The sequence below is a fragment of the Aedes albopictus genome, chromosome 2, assembly GCF_035046485.1.
Source record: "Aedes albopictus strain Foshan chromosome 2, AalbF5, whole genome shotgun sequence".
Taxonomy (NCBI): Eukaryota; Metazoa; Arthropoda; class Insecta; order Diptera; family Culicidae; genus Aedes; species Aedes albopictus.
In genome coordinates, this window is record NC_085137.1 from 511,397,659 (window position 1) to 511,418,783 (window position 21,125).

The 21,125-nt window shown below is 35.6% G+C and overlaps 2 protein-coding genes across 3 annotated transcripts in view; one reads left to right on the top strand and one right to left on the bottom strand.

Annotated features, from left to right (window-relative positions):
- LOC134288741 (uncharacterized) overlaps positions 1-21,125 on the top strand; it is a 531,602-nt gene that overhangs the window by 29,159 nt on the left and 481,318 nt on the right. The gene's annotated exons all lie outside the window — the stretch shown is intronic.
- Positions 1-21,125, bottom strand: part of LOC109404755 (sensory neuron membrane protein 2) — a 94,832-nt gene that overhangs the window by 26,523 nt on the left and 47,184 nt on the right. The gene's annotated exons all lie outside the window — the stretch shown is intronic.

Here is a 21,125-nt window from a genome sequence, read left to right on the forward strand (position 1 = left end):
ATACCCCTGTTAATTTGACGACATCTCATGCAAACCATCATGATTCACCTCGTTCTATGAGCAGAATGACGTTTGAAGCATTTTTAGTTTGAATAACCTGCAGATTAGCAGGGGTCGAATAAAAAAGAGTTCTGATTAAATTGTCAAACTAACGGGGGTAGACAGTATATGTTGATCAAATATTCAGCTGGTCAGGACAACACGCGCTGCATCAATGCTAATTCTATCGGATGGGTCATAACAGCGTGGTTGGATATTCAAATAAAGTTGTCTCGACCTAAGGGGCGGGCTCTCGGTGATGATCAAGTTCAACGATAATACGAGCTTCAAACTCGCACATGTATAGCAGGTTGTAAGCTCAATGCTTGGCTTGGTAGCGTGACGCTCAGAGCACGGAGCTTACTGGCTCCCATCGATGACGATTACGATGAACATTCGTGATTATCTACCCTAAGGCGATTTATGTCGTACAGTGGCAGTCATCATCATCACCATCATTGCTGTGGTGTGTGATTGAAATTTCACACGCAAACGAGAAAGCTTCGTTCTAATGAACGAATGTTCGCCCGCACGCTGCGCTGATGGGAATTGATGACCCATATGTGTTTCATGAGCACCATCGGAAATAATTGCATGTGGACTGACCTTCCGAAAGAGAAATGGCCTTGAATAGATGAGTAGGGTGTGATAGGGGTCTATTTGACGGATTATGGACGTAATAATCCGAAGTAATCCAATATACCTGAACGGATCCATTTGAATTAATATGATAGCAGTGTAAATAGCGAACATCTTGGATATAATCTTGTTTGTCGATTATGAGTGCGCGTTAGAAAATAAATATCTACCATAGCGTAAACAAAATTTTTGTGGACGCATGTCTGTACGTCAATTATATCTCTGCAGAACAGGTAGTATTGTAAATATTTACGTCTAACATTGACAGAATCAACAAATTTCAGGCAGACCTATTAAATGACAAACATTTTAAAGCACATTGTAAAGAAACCGGCTTGATTAAAAACCAGCTTCCTATTATGCCGTCATTAAAAATCTTTAATAACACTGATCGACTGAATATATGAAAAGTAAATCAACAAAGGTTTTGATGATAGAGCGCCGGGTTTTGATTAGACCACAGAAATCGAATGCAAATTGTCTGGAATCAAAATTTTGAAAGAGCTTAAATATGCCGTTCATCAATTCCCCGATTTTTTTATATTTCATATTAGAGGAAATTTCCTGACGTTTCCGATAACATTGGAAGTCAATGGAAAATTTAGCAAAGTGGAGTACAGTCATACCTCGATATAACGTAGCTCGATATAACGTAACTTTTACCTCGATATAACGTAACTTTTTTTTTGGTTCCATCTTTTCACTATTTAAATAACACTAGTTTACAGCATTTTTGAACTCGGTAAGCTGATGATCATTTTTGGTGTAGAATCATGCCCTGAGTTCGAAAACGCGAAAGAAAAAATTCACAGTAGAGCGGAAATTTTTTCGACTTTCCATACAAGGTTGATGATTTCAAATCGATTTTTGTTCTATTTTTAAGCAAAGTCGCTCACTCCAACCATCTCATTCTCCGTAATCAATGCTCCGATTGAGCTGAAATTTTTATTGTAACTCGCCTACATATGATATGTCAAATAAACGTCGAGAAAGAATTTTTAAGTTAGTTTTTTTTTATTGAAAAAAATACATTTCTTCAAAAAAAATTTGGAAATATTGCTAAAATTTAAGAAGATCGTCCCTAAAACTCGCCAATATCTTGAATTTCATCAATCTGACGCAAAACCTGTATTCAGATGATCGAATGGTATTGTATTCAGCTTTTAATTTATGGAAAAAGATTTAAAATTGGTTAAACAAAACGCAATATATTTGAATTTTAGTAAATTACATATTTTGAAAAGTTACAAAACTCGATATTGAGATGATGATTAACCTGGGCTTGTTAGGGGAATATCTGTAAATAAAAAGAAAATCGGGTTAAGTACGATTCCTTTGAATTCCACTAAGAATTTGCATCCTTTGACAGATACGTATTTCGACCTCAACTGTAAGGTCGTCTTCAGTGTCTTGTACTTGACTTGACTTCGATATTGAGCTAAAACTCAAAAACTGTTCTACTTAAAATTTTTTGAAGGTCGGTTTCGAAATCAGCACTAAATTGTGCTTCAAAAATTTTGGTCGTTGACAGAAGTTCACGACTTTCGTTTTATTTTGTAAACTTGTGCAATTAGAGTGATTTACAAAAAAATCTATATGATACTACACCCCTCATGGAATCAAGCCTGCTATCCAGTTATGGGTTATACGACCAATTTCGAAGTTTTATAAGAATTTTCGGTGTCACTGTTGATGAGAAATGTTATATAGCTCTTAACGGAACAAACATTACATCTTCTACTCATTATTGACATTACATTATTACTGGAACATAGCCTTTAAACTCCAAACGAGGTGACAGTAGACAGCATTGATAGTGAACTCAATTTCGTGTGATACTGGGTGTAAGAACGCCAGTAACGGTCCGCTTTGTCTAAGGGTAAATTTTACAGAAAATCACTTGAGAAATTCTCTGATAAATCCCTGGAGGAACTCCTTGAGAACTCACAGGAGAAATTCGCAAAGAAATCCATAGATGAACTCTTGAAGAAATTTCTGAAGACATTCCTCAATAAATGATGGAACTCCTGGAGGAATGCCTGGAAAAAAATCGTGTTTTATCCTCGGAGGAATTTCTACCGCAATAAACACAGTTATTCCTGGTAACATTCAGGGGCAGTCTTTAATTATATAAGGAACTTCTGTATAAATCTCAGCAGGAACTTCTGGAGAAATTCATGCACTGGTGGAATCCTAGTTGGATTTTCAAGAAGGGTCACAGTGTCCATGAAAAACCCTGGTTAAATTTCTGAAGTAATTTAAAAAAAATCTTCGATGCATTCCAGGAAGAATTCCTGGAAAAATCAAATAAGGAATATCTGAAGGAATCTTTGAAGAAATTTCTAGTGGAATTCTATCTTTTATTCTTGGAGAAATCTGTAGGGAATAAGATGAGACGGATAGCCTCATTGGTTTCATTCCATTTATTTAATAATTATTTAGTCCGTCTCATCTCATTCCCTACAAAATCCTTACAAAATTTTTCCAAAGAATTACTTCTGTATCTCAGGAGGAAATTTTCATGGAATCTCTGGAGAAACTTCTGGAGAAATCACAGTAGTTTTTCTAGCGGGATCTGAAGAACAAATCTATTGGAAACACCGTCAAATTGTGCTGGATAAGTTGCAGCAAGAATACCTGGGTGAATCTGGGCAAATACCCCCAGTAACACACATGTCATAGAAGAGTCACAGCGACACAGGTTTTCATGACTTCTGCGTCACTGCGATTTACTTCTAGCAAGTAAGAATTCATTTGTTAGAAGTAAGTCACAGTGACTCCTGCGCAACAAAACCTGCGCCGCCGTGAGTTTTCTGCGCCATATGTGTTACTTGGGACTCTTCGAACAGGAATGGTTGAAATATTGGAACTTTTTGAGGGATCCTTGCAGGAGTGACTGGAGAAATCCTAGTAGAAATTTTAAGAGGAACGACAGAATTAAACTTTGGAAAAATCTTGGACAGAATAAATCTTGAAAAGCACATCTCTTTGAGGAATCCTACAGAAATCCCTTGAGAAACCACAGGACAAATTCGTGGAGGAATCATATCAAGAACATCTGGAGCAATTAAGGCAGGCGTCCCTAAAGATATCATAACAGATATAAAACTTAGTAAGAATTTATGGAGGAATCATAGAAGATTGAAGGATCCTTGGATAAATATCCTTAGAGAACTTCAGGATGAATCACATGAGGTATTTCATGAGACACTCAACCAGGAACTCCTGGGTGAATTCTCGAATTATTTCTAGAGGAATCCCAAGAGGAATTCCTGGAGGCATCATCGGATTATAATTTTGCCTGCGTCACATAGATTTCTTACTTATAATCACACCAATAGATAACGCTTGACGTTTGACCAGTTCTAGATGCAAAAAAGGAGAAGTATCTTGATCTATGTGACATTGGCTTAAATAGTTAAATATAAAGAGACATGCCGAGTATTCGACTTATGTATGATCTTACAAACTTTTAAAAATATATAAAATTCAATGATGAAAAAAAAAATATGAGAAAGGCTGGAAATCACTATTGGGTGATTAACATAATCTTTTTGATGATGATTAACCTGGGCTTGTTAGGGGAAGTAAAAAGAAAATCGCATTAAGTACTGTTCCTTTGAATTCCACTAAGAATTTGCATCCTTTGACAGATACGTATTTCGACAGATACGTATTTCGACCTCAACCTCAACTCGACTCAAGTACAAGACACTGAAGACGACCTTACAGTTGAGGTCGAAATACGTATCTGTCAAAGGATGCAAATTCTTAGTGGAATTCAAAGGAACAGTACTTAACGCGATAATCTTTTTGGTAATTTTCTTTTCAAAATATGTAAAATTCTTGAAAAAAAATTTTTGCTTCGATATAACGTTACTTCGATATAACATAACGAAAATAAAATTGCAGTTACGTTATATTGAGGTATGACTGTATACATATTACATATACTAACCCTAATTCTAAAATTGACTGATTGTGGTGGCTAACGATATCTGCTTTAGCTATAAACTGTAACATTCCGTAACAAACTATAGCCTGTGTCAAGGTATGCATGCGAATTCTAAGAAATTTTTTGGATATTCTAATCTAATCTAATCTAATCTTATCTAATCTAATCAAACAAGCTACACTGTAGTTCAGAGCTTTGGGTCTAAGTTTTCTGAAAGTTATAGAACTTTTAGTAAAACTCATTAGATTTTTGAACACATTTTTAAAACATTATATCTCAAAATATACTCGATGAAACTTTTTCCATTTCTTTTGTGATACAGCTTATACCTAAGGCTTTCATATGCAGCTTCGTTCGAGGTTTTCTATTGACTACAAAAAATATGGAAAATCTGTATATGTTCAGAGTGTCATTTGGAAATTTATCATATTTTGATCAATAAAAATGCCAAGTGTTTTCAACGTTTTTAAGCTGCCTGAATGTAATATTTTTATACAGGACCTACTAAACTACATATAAAGAGTAGGTCCTATGTATTTTTCGTTCAGTTAATGCACTTTTATTGGTGGAAAACGTTTGGCAGATTATATGTGCAAAATAAGGTAAATTTTTGGACATCGTCAACTACATAAGCACATTTTCCATATTTTTGGTAGTGAATATAAAACCTCAAAAGTAGCTGCATATGAAAACCTTAGGTATCACCTGTAACACACAAAAAATTGAAAAAGTTTCATTGAGTACATATTAAGATATAATGTTTTAAAAATGTGTTCAAAAAACTTATTAGTTTTTCTAAAAGTTCTATAATTTTCAGAAAACTTTTTCGATATCGCTCAAAATTTTACCAATGGAGCTTTAATAAATAATTCATGATTGGTCAAAATTTCAGCGTTTTCGATTGACGTATAAAAAAGTTATGAACATTTGAATGAAAAATTATTTTAACCAAAAAAATGCTGTACGAAAAATTGTTTGATACACTGGCAATACATAATAAATAGATAACCTGTAAGATATGAAGAAAATCCAATATTTAAAATACAATCGCCACATAGCGGTTTAATAACATACAACATTTTCCACAACTTGAGAGCTACACTCGACAACTTCACTGAAGATCCGAACTTTCTAGGACGTCAAAATACTCGTACTTCTTGTTGTACAACTTGTTTTTCTTGTTTTCAGACCGATTTCAACAAATCTAACTAAATATAACAAACCTTGACATACAGTACTGGACGAAATAAAGTGCGTTTTGGCTGTTTTTCATACAAAATGCTCATGTTTAGGGGGTCGAATCTCAGCTTCTAATGCACCGATTGATCCCAAATTTTGTCTGGACATTCATTCGTAATAACTTGAAATATGATCTGTGAAAAAGGAAAATATTTCTGAGCCAAACTTTTTAATATATCGCAAAATTTCCATTTCAACAAAAATTGAGAAATTTTGATTTTGGTATAATTCTGAAATTTCAATTTTTAGGTAAATATATTCTTTTGCAAAGCTGATAAGTCTTACGAAACACACAACTTTTCTGAACAAACCATTTACCCCAAGTAATCCGTTTACAAAATAATTAAAACATCTCAATTCAGCTATTTTTCTTGAAATGGGAGTTTCACGATATTTAAAAAAAGTTTTGCTCAGAAATATTTTCTTTTTTCATAGATCAAATTTCAAGTTATTACGAATGTAAAGACAAAATTTGGGATCAATCGGTGCATTTGAAGCTGAGATTCGACCCTCTGAAGAACATGAGCATTTTGTATGAAAAACAGCCAATGCCGACTTTATTTCGTCCAGTATGTACTGTAGATGTCAACCGTTGATATAATTATGTTATGTTTTGCCTTTCTCGTACACCACAAAATGTTCACTTAAAACCCCTTATTAATCCACCTAGTGGTGATGGCGCCTTTCTCGTGCCTTCGAAACCCCATTTTAACAAAATTCAAGTGATATGTTGTTGAATATCGCACTTTCATACGTTTAACAAAAAGCCATTTCATGGCACCAGAAATCATATCGTTTATCTGGCTTTTGATGTTTGAGCCTTAAACTCTTAAAAAAGCCGCAATCTTGAATTTTGAGACGACATCTGGGAAATACTGGTCGCCATTTTCCGACTCCAGGCTTCTTCACCATACCAAATATACCCATATTGCATGGTTTTAGAGCCTGAAGCTCTATTAAACAGCAGCCATCTTGGATATTGGACTGCTATCTTGTTCGAATGAGTGTAATCAGTTTCGTACCTTTTAATTCCGCCCTATGTTGCTTATCCTTTGACAAAGGATAAGCATCATAGGGCGGAATTGAAAGGTACGAAACTGATTACACTCATTCGAAGAGGGTATTCTGCTTAGAGGGTTCGAAAAGTCGGTACAGGATCTGCTATCTTGGTTATTCTAGGCTATTCTTCAAAAATGAAATCTTACCCCACTTTCCCTATCTACAGGGGATAGACAAAATTATCGGGACAGGCAAAATCTTCCCTTCGCAAAAAAATATTCAAATAGCTGTAACTTTTCGAAAAGTGCATCAAATATTCTCAAATTTTTACTGTAAGTGGATCAACTAGTTGTGTATCAGTGGATAAAATTTGGAAAAGATCGGGCCATTCTGCACGAAGTTATAAAGATTCTAGAAAGAGGTATATTTATCCGATAGCCAACTTTGAGCTGTTATATCTTCGGATTCAATGAACCAAATGCAATGAAATTTTGACCATTTACTACTTATATAATAAGCTTTAAAAAACGTTTGACACAACCTGAAATTATTAACAAGAGAAAAAGTTATAGCGATTTCATTTATTTTATGATTTTTTAGTAAATTGGTCTATTTTTAATATGCATCCCATTACTTTTTCAATAAATTGCCGGCTATGTTGTTACTTTCTTTCAAAACATATTTATATTCAAGACAATTAGAGGGAATATAAATGAATTTTAATTAGCATCTTGAATTTTGAAACGATGTAGAAATTTAAGAAAATCAGGTGTTTTATTATAAAAATAATCTAATCGTTATAATTTTCTTCCGTATTAAGAATTTTAAGTTAAGTCAAAAGTTTTTCAAAGCTCATTATATAAGTCATAAATGGTCAAAATTTCATTGCATTCGGTTCATTGAATCTGGAGATATAACAGCTCAAAGTTGGCTATCGGATAAATATACCTTTTCCTTGAATCTTTATAACTTCGTGCAGAATAGCCCGATTTTTTCCAAATTTTGTCCACTGATACACAACTAGTTGATCCACTTACACTAAACATTTGAGAATATTTGATGCACTTTTAGAAAAGTTACAGCTATTTGAATATTTTTTGAGAAGAGAAAATTTTGCCTGTCCCGATCATTTTGTCTATCTCCTGTACATATATGTCTTGTTATACGTCAGTTCAACCGAAAACATTCACAACATGAAAAATCCATTCTTAAATCGATGACTAATTATTAGGAAATTTGACCTAATTTATGATGCAACAAATGAAACAGATTCAGGTGAGCTACAATTGATACATTTGATTATTAACACTTCACACCAAATGGAAAAGCAACCAAAACCCTTCATTGTTTAACATTTAGTCATGGTATGCAAAGTTGCATCTAATTTATAAGCCAGGTAGCTACATAGCTACCGAACCACGTTGTGCGGCCAAACTTGCAAATCTCGAGACGAAACGCTTTTTGTTGAACGAGCCGGCACATACCAGTTGCGGCAATCAGACATCATCGCCGGTCAATCGTACACGTTTGGATTTTTGAGCCAGAAAGAAGAGAAAAAGCAAATCGACCTGTCCGATTGAACCGTTCATTCGGTTGTACCAGATGGTGTGGAATGTGCATTATATAACGATGGATTCACTGACCACACGGCTTCTGCTGGGGTATTCTTCCACCGATCATGAGAAGATTCATATTCGAATACGATCTTTTTTGGCCATATCTCTTTTTTTGACGAGGGTTCAGGTTTGTGTTCAAATTTCAACCGAAGGGAGCTCCGGGAGAAACTTTCTCGAATAATAAACAAACTGGAAAGCACGTTGCTCGCATTTGCATATATTTGATCGGATTCGAACGTTGTTCATCGGGTTCGGCTTGTCCCGGTTTCGATTTGTCGCAGGGTTCGTCACTGCATGGGAAGCGATGAAGTCACCGCCAATAAGTAGTGTGCGGTGCTGTGCTAGTTTCAGCGGAGAAATGCTTGGTGGGAGGTAGAAAAGAAGTAACTACATTTCTTTCTCTGGCACACATTATTGTATTGCATTTGCCATATATGAGTTCATGTTTTTGTAAGTTTTTTTTTCATGAGTAGATGTCGGTAGACTTAGTTTTTTTTTTTACATTTTTTGATTGTTTTCATTTTTGTATAAAGTTGATGACTTTACATTTTTATTCACTAATTGATACATTTTGTGGTCATACATTTATGTATTACCGCTCAGTAGAACATTTACTCGTGCCTCAAACTTGTTTACATTGGAATTAACTTTCATAACCAACCGGCTTCTTGCCGTGTGGCGGCGTGTTTCCTATACGCATGCGTTGATCAACCGTTCTTAGTGCGAGTCGCACCGGTTGACTGAAGAGGCTCAAAACCCCAGTAAAAGTGAATGGTAACGATGAACTTGGTGAATGGTCATAATATACATTATCATCTTTGTAAATACATAAATCTTCCTATATGCAGCTAGAACTCGCATTCGCTATCGACTCGTTACATGGCGCATTCGCTTCTGTATTTTTTTTATCCTTTCTATTTGCGCCTCTGATGGATTTCTATGTACACGAGTTGATAATTACCGTAACAACAACTCACAGCCACAGCCGTAGCTACGATCTGTTTGCTATCTGCTAATCCATCTGCTGTAGCACAGACACTAGCCCTAGGCGATTCAGGTCACAGCTCTGTCGAACTTTTCAAGCACATAAGCCACAAAGTCAGGTGTGGTTGAATGGCTCAAAACTCTCAATCAATTTAAGATTTAGACGAAAAAAAATACATAACCGTGATCGGACCAAGTCATGCACAGAAGCTGCAACGGCTACAGCCCTACACCTCGCCCATTTCAACTTTTCGTCACAACATGGTCAATTGAGCGTATTTACCGACAAATGTAAACGGCGTATGCTGTAAGATGCTCCGTTAGTTTCCCGCTCCGTTCCGTCTGATTCGAAACAAATTATATTGCCGTGTGAAATTAAGCATCATTGGGGCATGGTTCGACGACTGAAGCGAACGCCAACGCCAATAGCACGGGTCCGACGAATTTGGTGCTGCACAAACAATAGAGACGTAAAAGGTAAACATTGCGATAGTCACAGGTCATTTGAGATGAAAGCGAAAGTAATGGCCGCAGACGAGACGTAGGAGCAAATAATTAGGCAAATTACGGTCGATGAGGGCTTTTGATAGCCGTTTCCAGACGGAGTATATTTGTTTTTGTTTTGTCCTATTCAATTCAACAATGCGTGTAGATTAGGCTTGCATTCAAACTATTTAATTAATAGGATCATTGACACCACTAGACAAAATCGAGTCGTGTAGATACGATTGTTCTACGGATGTGGGCATGTAGAAAGTCTTCAATGTTCTGCTCATTATCATCCTTATAGTACGTTTTGACAGGGACTCCATTAACCCTCCTCTGGCATTAGGATCATTTTTGACCCAAACCGTACACTACGTCAGCGAGCTCCTACCAACGTGATGCAAGAGGAAGGTGAGGGGTTATATATGTTGAATAGGGTAGTTCAGACCCCAAACATGTTAAACATTCAAAGCTCCCATATGTTCATTACAATCCTTGGTGCAAAACTAGAATCCTGTCAAATTTTCAGTCATTTCGGTGGTGATTTAATGGTGACCCAAAAGCAAAATAGGTTTATATGGGAATAACCATTGAGAATTTTCAAAAAAAGTTCTCCACGCTGTAGAGCATTAACACATGGATGATGTTATGGGCTCAAAGTCAATTTTTCTGAACTCAATGATGAATGTTGCCGAAGACCGCATATCATTTCGACTCACGAGATAGAAGTTATTAATCAATATTCATCCATGCATGCTTGAACAGAAGACCACAGCTCGACCGACACGCTTGGCACGCAATCATAGTAAGGACTGTTCATTAAAGAAAGTGGACATCTGTTCACCAATAGTTTAAAGTTAAAACTAAACAAAAAAAAGTGAATTATTGCTCAGTGTGTAAGAACATTGTCCACTTTGGCAACACACTCAAAGAAAACGGAAAGAAGTGAGAAATTTATAGCGATGGGTCGGATAAGCTTAGCAACTAGCTTTTAATTCTGCACAAATGGTGTTCCAAAAAGTTGGCGTTTCGAGAATTGGCATACTAGTACACTTCCAGGACCGCAATTTTTCAACGCTGAACAGGGGAGAGATGTGCCGCATGATGTAGGGTATATCAGAACTAAAAAAATTGGGAAAAAGTTTTTGGTGTGGCAAGCCAATTGTTCATGCGGCTCAAAGAGTTCTTCATATTTCACAACAGGAAAAATCAACGGTGAAAATAACAGAGAGGAATGCATCAAAAAACGACTTCTACCCATCAGCCGAAAACATACGGATCCTTCATTGTTTTAGCCGGATCTGGCATCCTTTTAATACGCTTCTTCTACACTAGAGATGCTCAAGAAGGAAAAAGTCGATTTCGTCGAAAAATGGCAAAATCCACCAAACTTCGCTTAACTGCGTCCTGTGGAAAGATACTGGACAATAATTAAGCGGCATCTCAAGAAAGATGGAAGAGAAGGAAGCTCAGTTGATTGCTTCAAGAAAATTTGGTCTGCGGCACAACGAAAGGTTACGGAGAAAGTTGTGCAGAATCTAATGGGAAGTATCAAGAGGAAAGTCCGAGCGTTCTTCAGAAATGCGAAGTAAACTCACGTGAATTCGGCCAAATGTATGTTGATTGTCGTTTATAAAAAATAAACTTATGAATATGTTCGAAAATAAATATTCTCTATTGAAAAAAAGGTGTCCACTTTCTTTACTGAACAGTCCTTATGTGAGTTAAAGGCCGTTCACACCAAAATCCGGACTAAGTATTAATCTTGTTTCTTAGTCAAATTACCACGGAATGGGATGAAACTTCCTATGCTCAAGACCGATACTTAGACGAATGAAAATAAAATACATTGTTCTCCAAATCACCTTTAGTATTCAGGATGGCACCATCTGAGTTAGCACGCAGAAAATCTATTTTGCACAAAGGCTTTGTAAATTCGTATTCTTTATCAACAAGTTCTCCCAAAATTCCGTTGAGTTGTAATGGACGATGAAACAGACTGCCTCAGAAAGTGAGAATATCTCACAGGACAGGATTTTAACACATCAAACTTATCCTAAAGAGGATCCTGAATGTCTGAAACGAAAATTTAAAACCAAATTCCCTGAAAGATATTAAGTATGGCAAGCAATATGTTCGTGAGAGCTAAAATTTAAAATTTTTGTAACAACATATGGGTCATTCCATATGAAGTGACCGAGAAAATGTGAAAACTTGCAATCGACCATCACGGATTTGAATCAAATTTGGCTGAAACATTTGGTTAGATGGAAAAAGAAAAAATCCAAATTTTGGTGCCGATCGGATCACCCCTCGGTCCGTAGCAGCACCCCTCGTTTTGGCCGATATGAAAATTATCCTCTCTTTCTTTTATTTTTATTATTGAAACGATTGCACATACACATTTTTGATCATCGGCTTTTTTTAAGGAAATCGTTCAGGGAATCCAGAAAAAATATTATTTTTTTGATACAGTGTTGCCAGATATCATATTTTTCACTTTTAAAACTAAAAATCGATTTTTCTCAAAATACGTATATTTTGATTTCAAAAATTTTGATTCCATCGTGTTTATCAGACGTTTTTCGATCGAAAAAGCTTAACTCCCCAAGGTAATTTGCGTTGTTCCTGAGATATAGGGTTTTTAAGCAAAAATATTCATTTTTTTCATATAGAGTATCATATAAAATCAGGTGCAGTTTATAAATTTCGCAAAAAAACATTGTTCGATGCCATATAAAGAAGTTTTGTGCTGATTTGAACTATATCATGTATAATATAGATTTAAAAAATGTGACAGTGTTGCCAGTTATGAGTCTATCGTAATGGACTAACATAACCTGTTGAACTAAAAAATGTATCTATTTAGATCATCAATTCTAAACAAATTTCATACATTTTGACATTATCTGAACGGAAGTGCTGCCAAATATGTAATTGTATGAGAACTTTAGTATGAAATCTAATTTACAAGACAAAAGTTTTTTTTTTCATTAAGGTTTAATACATTTGGTAACACCGACGTAAAATATATTCAGGAAAACATTTGATGGGTGTATTTATAAGCAACAGTGCTGAAAATGTCATTTCGATATAACTACTTTCAATGACCCACAGCAAATTTCAGAACCTGAAAATATGGAATATGATAAAATATGAAGTATGATATACCTTGGAATTAGATTATATTAGATACTACGCATCGTCGCGCAACTGGTAGCTCAGACTTCAGTATTTTTATTTTATATTCAACTTCTTATAAAAATCCCTGTAAAAATATCTTTTGATTGATTTTTACGGCAGTGTTGCCAAGTAAGCTAGTATTCCGCGGAAACGCAAACAATAGGTGCGGGGATGCTTAGTATTGCGTTGACTCTTACTGTGAATGCCTATGCCACCCTATGAGGGGATAGCAGAATAATAGATCATGTCCTTTATTGTCCCGGGCAGAGAAGTGAAGAACAGTGTTGAGTACCGTCTTACCCCGCTGGTTCGACACGTTTTAATACGACACTTTTTAATTCGTACCCCGCTTATTCGACATATGTATGTCGAATTAAAAAGTGTTCAAATGTCACAGCGGTGTACACTGTAAATGCAAAACAGTTTGATATTGCGCTTATACTCACACCCGCAGCAGCTCCTCTTGCAGCCGCTAATTCCGGAAGTTCTGAGTTGATGCTATTCGACACTCAAATCACCCGGAGACCAACCGGAATAAACTGAGAATGGCAACAATTGTAGAAAGAACGGGCTTTTTTTCGCACCACCGCAATATCTGTTAAAATTATGTTTCATAGCCAATCCGGAAATCAAAACAAAAACAAAAATAGAGTTGCCAAATTTCAATGAGCATGGTGGTGTAGGGTGATCAGTTTGTCAGTTTCGACAACAGTCGGTGTCGTATTAGCGAGGTAATACGATATTGTATGAGATGGCCAAATTTTGGTCTACGTGGTTTATGAACAGCCCCTTTCGATAAATCAAATCGATTGTTCGATAAATTATAGGTGACTCCCAGATCGACAATGTATCGCATCATATTAAGGATCGGTTTATTCGCCTCACTCCATTCATATTCACTCCTTTTTGATCAAACATGCAATCCCATCACCAGTGGGAAGCCATGCGCCGTTCGTCGCAGTTTGGATCGCAAGCAGCGAATGGTGAAGAATGCTGGTGAGTGATCGAAGTGGCTGCTGTCGTCACTGATAAGCAAACACACAAACTAAAGCAATAATCGTTCGCTGCGACCAATCACGGAGTAGCAATCATGAATTGTGTTGCCATCTATGCTCATACTCATGCAGTGTTGCTAAGTATGCTCGATATGTATAAAAAAAAACAGAAATAATTTGTTTTGATTTGGTGTTATCTGTTTACGAAAGCTTTCGTGTAAATTAGATGTTCACAATAAAAATGACATGCGTGGCAACACTTTCATCTACAACATTGTTGAAATGAATAAGGCCGTTACAAATATTTATTTCACTTTTTGTCCCACCACTCTTTGGCTGGTCGAGGGGGGGGATAAAAATAATAAAGCATTTAATCTGAAAAATATTAAAAACTCATCGGATTTGTTAAAGAATTTTAAGCAAAACCCGATATTTTGATAAATATTTTTTTATCTGCCCCCTCAAAATGCCAAATCCTGCCAAAAATTTTCGAAGGGGGGGGAGACAAAAAGTCAAAATTAAATTTGTATCCGCCTAAAATGACAATTGAAATGAATTTCACAATAGATACATTTTATATTTTAACAATTTATCCTCATCTTTTGCAATAAACCTATTTTTTATAGCTTACTGTCAAACTAACAATAACTGTCAATTATCGGGTCATTTTGTCAGATAAGGTACACCGGGGCAAGTTGAAATGGGTGGGGCAAGATGAAACAGCGGGTTAACATGATGTTATCTAATGATAGTAAACAGCTTGAATGCTATAACACATAGTTTTTAATTCAAACAATCTTTTGGCGAAAGAAAAATTTCCAAATTGTATTGAAAACTATTTTAAAACTTCGTGTTTCATCTTTCCCCACCCGTTTCAACTTGCCCCGGTGTACCTTAGGACCATAAACAAGAGAACACAGACAAACAGCCGTAACATTGGCGAAATTTCCATCGACCACGGTTTTAACGATTTTTTTAAACCTTAATAGTTGAAGCTTTCACAACCAGAGGTGCGCGAATCGTTTTTCTATGCGTTTGACCTTTCACACTAGTGCCTTCTGTTGACGATATTGCACAATGCAGTGTATCGTGAAACATTTCCAACAGATGATATGGTAATGTGAACTAGTCGATAGATTTTCACGAAAATTGTTCTTGGTGTTACGTCTGTGAAGAAAAGGTTAACAACAAGGTCGTTAGAGAAGATGCGTATTGTTTTCTTGCTCACACATCTTGCAACACACATGGTGAGATTTTTCAGTATAACCTGTACATTGTCAAACACTTGAAGGTTAGGTTTCATGGCATAATAAAAACCCGATTTAATCCACCTATGGTGAACAGAACCCTTCTTACACTTATTAAAAATATTGCTGAATTATGCGTATTAAGCAAATTTATTTTGTGTGATTGACCAAAAGTTCTAGAAAATATTGTGGATTTGGCATCTAGTGGATTGGTTTCCAAAATAGCATCATGGACCACCCAAGTAACATTTTAAGTTTTGTTCGGCTCTTCAAGAGATCTTCATGACCAATTTCATAAAACTTGCAATAAAACTGATTTATACATCAAAACCTCTTGATAACCTCTTTAAAAGCATCTTCCGGCTAAGTGGACCACTCTCGAAGAGCTTTGGTAAACCGCATTAAGAGTAGCAATAAAACCGTTTAAAAATCTAGTTGAAAAATTTCCCAATCTCGATTGTTATTGTTTTTTTTTAACAAAAACTTTGACAGCTCAAGATGCAGAGAAGCTTCTTTGATGGCACGTAAAGTTCAGGATGATGCATCATTCGTAGGTAGAAGTCATAGTCATTTCAAAGTAATATTTTAGTAGTTATTGTGTTGGTAGGCTTATGCGCATTCAATTTTACCGTGAATATTGGGGTTGCAGAAACATAAAATTAATGCGCTTCAAAAATAGTCAATATTATCATCTTGGAATGAAATAAATCAATTTGTTTATTTAGTAAAACTATCTCGAATTACAAGAAAACTCTGCAGAGAGATTTTATTTATGTGAGCATGTTATGGAAATGCTGGCAAACTATCGATTCATTGCTAATTTGAGCAAAATTAACTATTTTCCATTCACGTTAGCTAATTCTTCAATATGGCGACAACCATAATCAGCGAAAATAAAACGAAAGCAAGTTTACTTTATAATGACCGCAATAAACCTAGCAGTGTCGTAGTTCTTCTTTTCCACCAACAGATGTCGTTACTAATCGAACGGATCGCCATCTGTTGAGAGTTTTAACAGTTTTATTGTGGCAATAATGATTGCCAGAAGGTTTACATATCGGAAAGTTTTGTTTACTCTTAAAATCTGTCTTTATGGATATCTTCAAGTATACTATAAAACATTTTATCAATTGTTTTCATAAAAGCAGTCATAAAACTGTGAGTTTTAATTATTGCTGTAATAAAACCCTAATAAAAATCAAAGAAAACCAATCAGCAATGAAATTGTTACTTGGGCATGGACTAAACTACCAGAAATGCCAGACACCTTCTAGAATCTTGTGTGAAATCAGTGGCGTCTCGTAACCTCACTTTTTACCTGTTCAACGACCCTAAAACTTGCATTTACGGAGAATTCAGGGTCATAATCAAATTAAAAATAGACGGAAACGGCTATTCTCGTAATTTTCTACAACTTACAAGGCAATTTGTTGAGAAAATTCAAGAATTTGCAGTCGGTGAACAGGTAGATTTGAGGTTAGGGAATCGCCACTGTGTGAAATTAAAAAAAAAAATAGCTTACATATTCTGGAATATTGTATCTTTTGTTAACTGCCAAATAATCTTGAATCGATTAACAAATGGATAAGAAAATCAGCGAGATGCACTTTGTCTAATATCTCTTAATCAGTCGAATAAATTAGCTTCGAAGTACTTGGTATTCATGGTTATGGTGTAAAAAGGACAAAAATGATATATCTACTAAGTTAATCAGTTTTGGCATTAACTAGTTATTTTGGCTATCCGGTCATTTAACATATTGTTAGTTTTCATAAAATTCATGTATATTTGTAATTTGTTAATTATAATTTTGTTGAAAACAATAACCTGCTAGAATACACTTTGTATGAGATCAGCATTATTTATTGAAAAATAATTACCCATAGACTGGTGAAAAACTAATGCAAGATAACAACAAGTGAATATAATAATAAAAAAGAATTTTTTGAAATACTCTTCGTAAGATATCTCAGTAATGAAATGTCGAATCGAAATAAAATTTCAGGGCCTTATACAAGGATATTGTAGCTTTCGTTTGGTGCTTAGAGAACCCAAATCGGTTGACAGATGGCTGAGATATTTATTATGGTTCCCTTGGTCAAAAATCTCTCAAAAAGTTAACCTGTATTACTCCCAAGTACTCTTTGAAAGATATCTCGGTAACCAAATGTCCAATCCTAATGAAATTGTATAGGGTTCTACTAGAATGTTGTAGCTTTCATTTGGTGCCAGGATAACCGAAATCGGTTGACAGACGGCTAAGTTATTTATTATTATACAATTGGTCAAAAATCTCAAAAAGTTTAGTTGTATAAATCCTAAGTACTCTTCGAAAGATATCTCTGTAACCAAATGTCCAATCGAAATAAAATTTCTGGGTGATCTACTAGGATGCTGTAGCTTTCATTGGGTGCCAAGAGAACTTAAATCGATTGACAAACAGCCGAAATATTTATTATGATACACTTGGTCAAAAATCTTAAAAAGTTTAGAAATATGACTCATAAGTACTCTTCGAGAGATATCTCGGTAACCAAACGTCCAATCGAAAAAAAATCAATAGCGTTCTACTAGGATGTAGTAGCTTTCATTTGCTTCCAAGAGAACTCAAATCGGTTGACAGACGGCTGAGAAACGTGCGTGACTTTTTTTGTAACGCACATACACACACACACACATACACACATACACACACACACACACATACAGACATTTGCTCAGTTCGTCGAGCTGAGTTCATTGGTATATGAGACTCGGCTCTCCGGGCCTCGGATCGAAAGTCGGTTTTTCGAGCGATATTTATACCCTTCTTATGGGTGTAAGAAGGGTAAAAAGGTGAACTGGCAACACTGTCACATTTTTTTTAATCCTTTTTATACTCGATATTGTTCAAATCAGCACAAAACGTCTTTATATGGCATCGAGCAATGTTGTTTTACGAAATTTATAAACTGCACCTGATTTTATATGATATTTTATATGAAAAAATGAATATCTTTTCTTAAAAACGCTATATCTCAGGAACGACGCAAATTACCTTGGGGAGTTAAGCTTTTTCGATCGAAAAACGTCTGATAAACACGATGGAATCAAAATTTTTAAAATCAAAATATACGTATTTTGAGAAAAAACGATTTTTAGTTTTGAAAGTGAAAAATATGATATATGGCAACACTGTATCAAAAAAATAATATTTTTTTCTGGATTCCCTGAACGATTTCCTTCAGAAAAGCCGAAGGTCAAAAATGTGTATGTGCAATCGTTTCAATGATAAAAATAAAAGAGAGAGGATAATTTTCATATCGGCCAAAACGAGGGGTGTTGACACTGGCCGAGGGGTGATCCGATCGGCACCAAAATTTGGATTTTTTCTTTTTCCATCTAAACAAATGTTTCAGCCAAATTTGGTTCAAATCCGTGATGGTCGGTTGCAAGCGATCGGTCACTTGGCGCGGAATGACCCATATACGTGAGATTTTTTCGGAAAAAAGCGTCTCTTACGTTTTCTAAACAAAAAAAAAACATATGGCCTTGTTCTGGTCAGATTTGGCCAATTGCCATTACGTTAAAGATACAAACACTTGGTACGATCAAAACAACGTTGCTTATATAACCAAGGATTGTTATCCACCAAACCTTCCACAGCTGCGACCAATTGAATCATACTGGTCTATTACTGGTCCATGGTGAAGAAAGACCACAAAAAGCAGTGTAGAGGTGTCAACGATCCAATAATTTCGTTCTCAGTGACATATTGCTTAGAAGTAAATCGACAAGTTCACCGTGCAAAGCTTTACGAAAGGTGTAAACAAGAAAGTGCACACAGCAGCTAATGGAATCAAATCCATATTAGTCAATATGCCGTGGTATTGAGTATAAGATGTGTCTATAAAATGAGTTGAAAAATATGGATCAAAAGCATGATGTTGTTTTTCTAGAATAATTTTTCTATGTCCAGATTTAGGTGTGAACGGCCTTTAGCTTCTTGCACACCTTGCAGGACATCGTGTATGAAGATGCACATACGAGTAAGAATATGTTTAATATCTTTTTTGCCGATTGTTGAAATAAGTTGCAATCGGTTGAGAACTGTTTCCGCAATCGTAGTCATCGCATCGGCATTTTTGGAAATACATGATTCCGAGATAACCGCGTTTAAAGTTTCAAATATACACTACGAGCTCAAAAGAGAACGAGGCGCAATACGCTATATCCTTGCTTCTACTGCTTGGATCTCTATGAAAACTTGACAGAGCATTCTTAAGAACCCATACTTTAAGATAAAGAAATAAAAATAAACAAATTTTTTTCGACCGCAACATATGGGTAACTCTCGCTGAGACCGGCCCACTATTTACACCTTTAAGGTGGCGATTTTGTGAAAGTCTTCGCTAAAAAAATAAGTAAAATGCATTTGATTACTCAAATTGAAGTGGTGGGGGGGAGGGGGGTCTCCATTAGTTAGTTAGAGCCACAACAATTTTTGCAAAACCTCGATTTCGGTCAAACGGTGGCTCATTTAAACCGTTATAACTCGAAAGTTTCTCCAAAAACCACCTCAAAACGAATTGTTGTTGAAAAGAGGAAAGATAGAGCTACTATTAACAATAATATAATGTTGGGTCGGCCATATGGATTTTGGCCGCCATCTTGGATTTTTATACCAAAACATTTTTTTCACCATGATGGCAACCACCGATTTTCAATATTTTTGCTTCATTTAAAAGCTGAGACATTTATACATAACATATAAAAAAAATACATATGTATTTTTCTTCTTTCAAAAGTTATCCGGTGCCGGCCGTTTACATAAATGCATCGTTATTTCGCAGTGTTTACGAACACGAATTTTAAATCTGAACCCACTAATGGAACGCTGAAGATTTAAGCTTTTCAAAATTGTAAAAAAAAGTTAAAAAAGCAATGCCCGCATCATTGAGAAATAGTCAAAAACGGAAACAAACCTCCGATTTGCCCAAATTTTGCGGCAGATGCCTTTGTGTATACATGCAGGCGTAAACTCGGATGCTGTTGACACATTCCACGCGTTACGTTTTGCACGCGAATCAAACTTTTGCTTCCAAATATTGGTATGTTGTTAAATACATGCTAACCAGCATATCGAACGATCAGATTTGAATAGCAGATTCATTTAATGCTTTCTAATTGAGAATTGGACCTTTGTACTTCGAAAGGAATCAAGAAACACAGCGTAACGGGACACCATCGCAAAAAATGACGATTTTTTATCAAACGACAAGAAATTTGCTACTTTCTCGAAACATTTTCCAAAGTTTCAAGTACTATTACAATAATATAAGGAATAATCTTCATTTTGGTGCAAAAAGAATCAAAATCGACAGCTGTAGCACTAAAATATCGTTCAATGAAGTTCAATAACCGCGGTGTAGAAGTGCGTGGAATGTGTCTGTTGCATGTCGTTGCCGGTGCGCATGGAAATGTATGGAGAAAACGTGGCTTAATTTACAAAACTGCAGATAACTTTTGATAGGAAAAATAGACATCTCGGGAGTAATTCGCGAATAGGGCGTAACTAACAAAGCAATAACAATGCGAAAACAACAACCGAATTTTGCTGATCAAATATTAATTCCTATTTTGAAGTAATACAGAATAATTCAACTTAAATAAGGTTAATTGATACAGTTCTGACATAGCTTCTTGTTTTTCTAAGAGCACTGCACGAATTTGATAATTTTTGCACTAAAAATTGCATTTATTT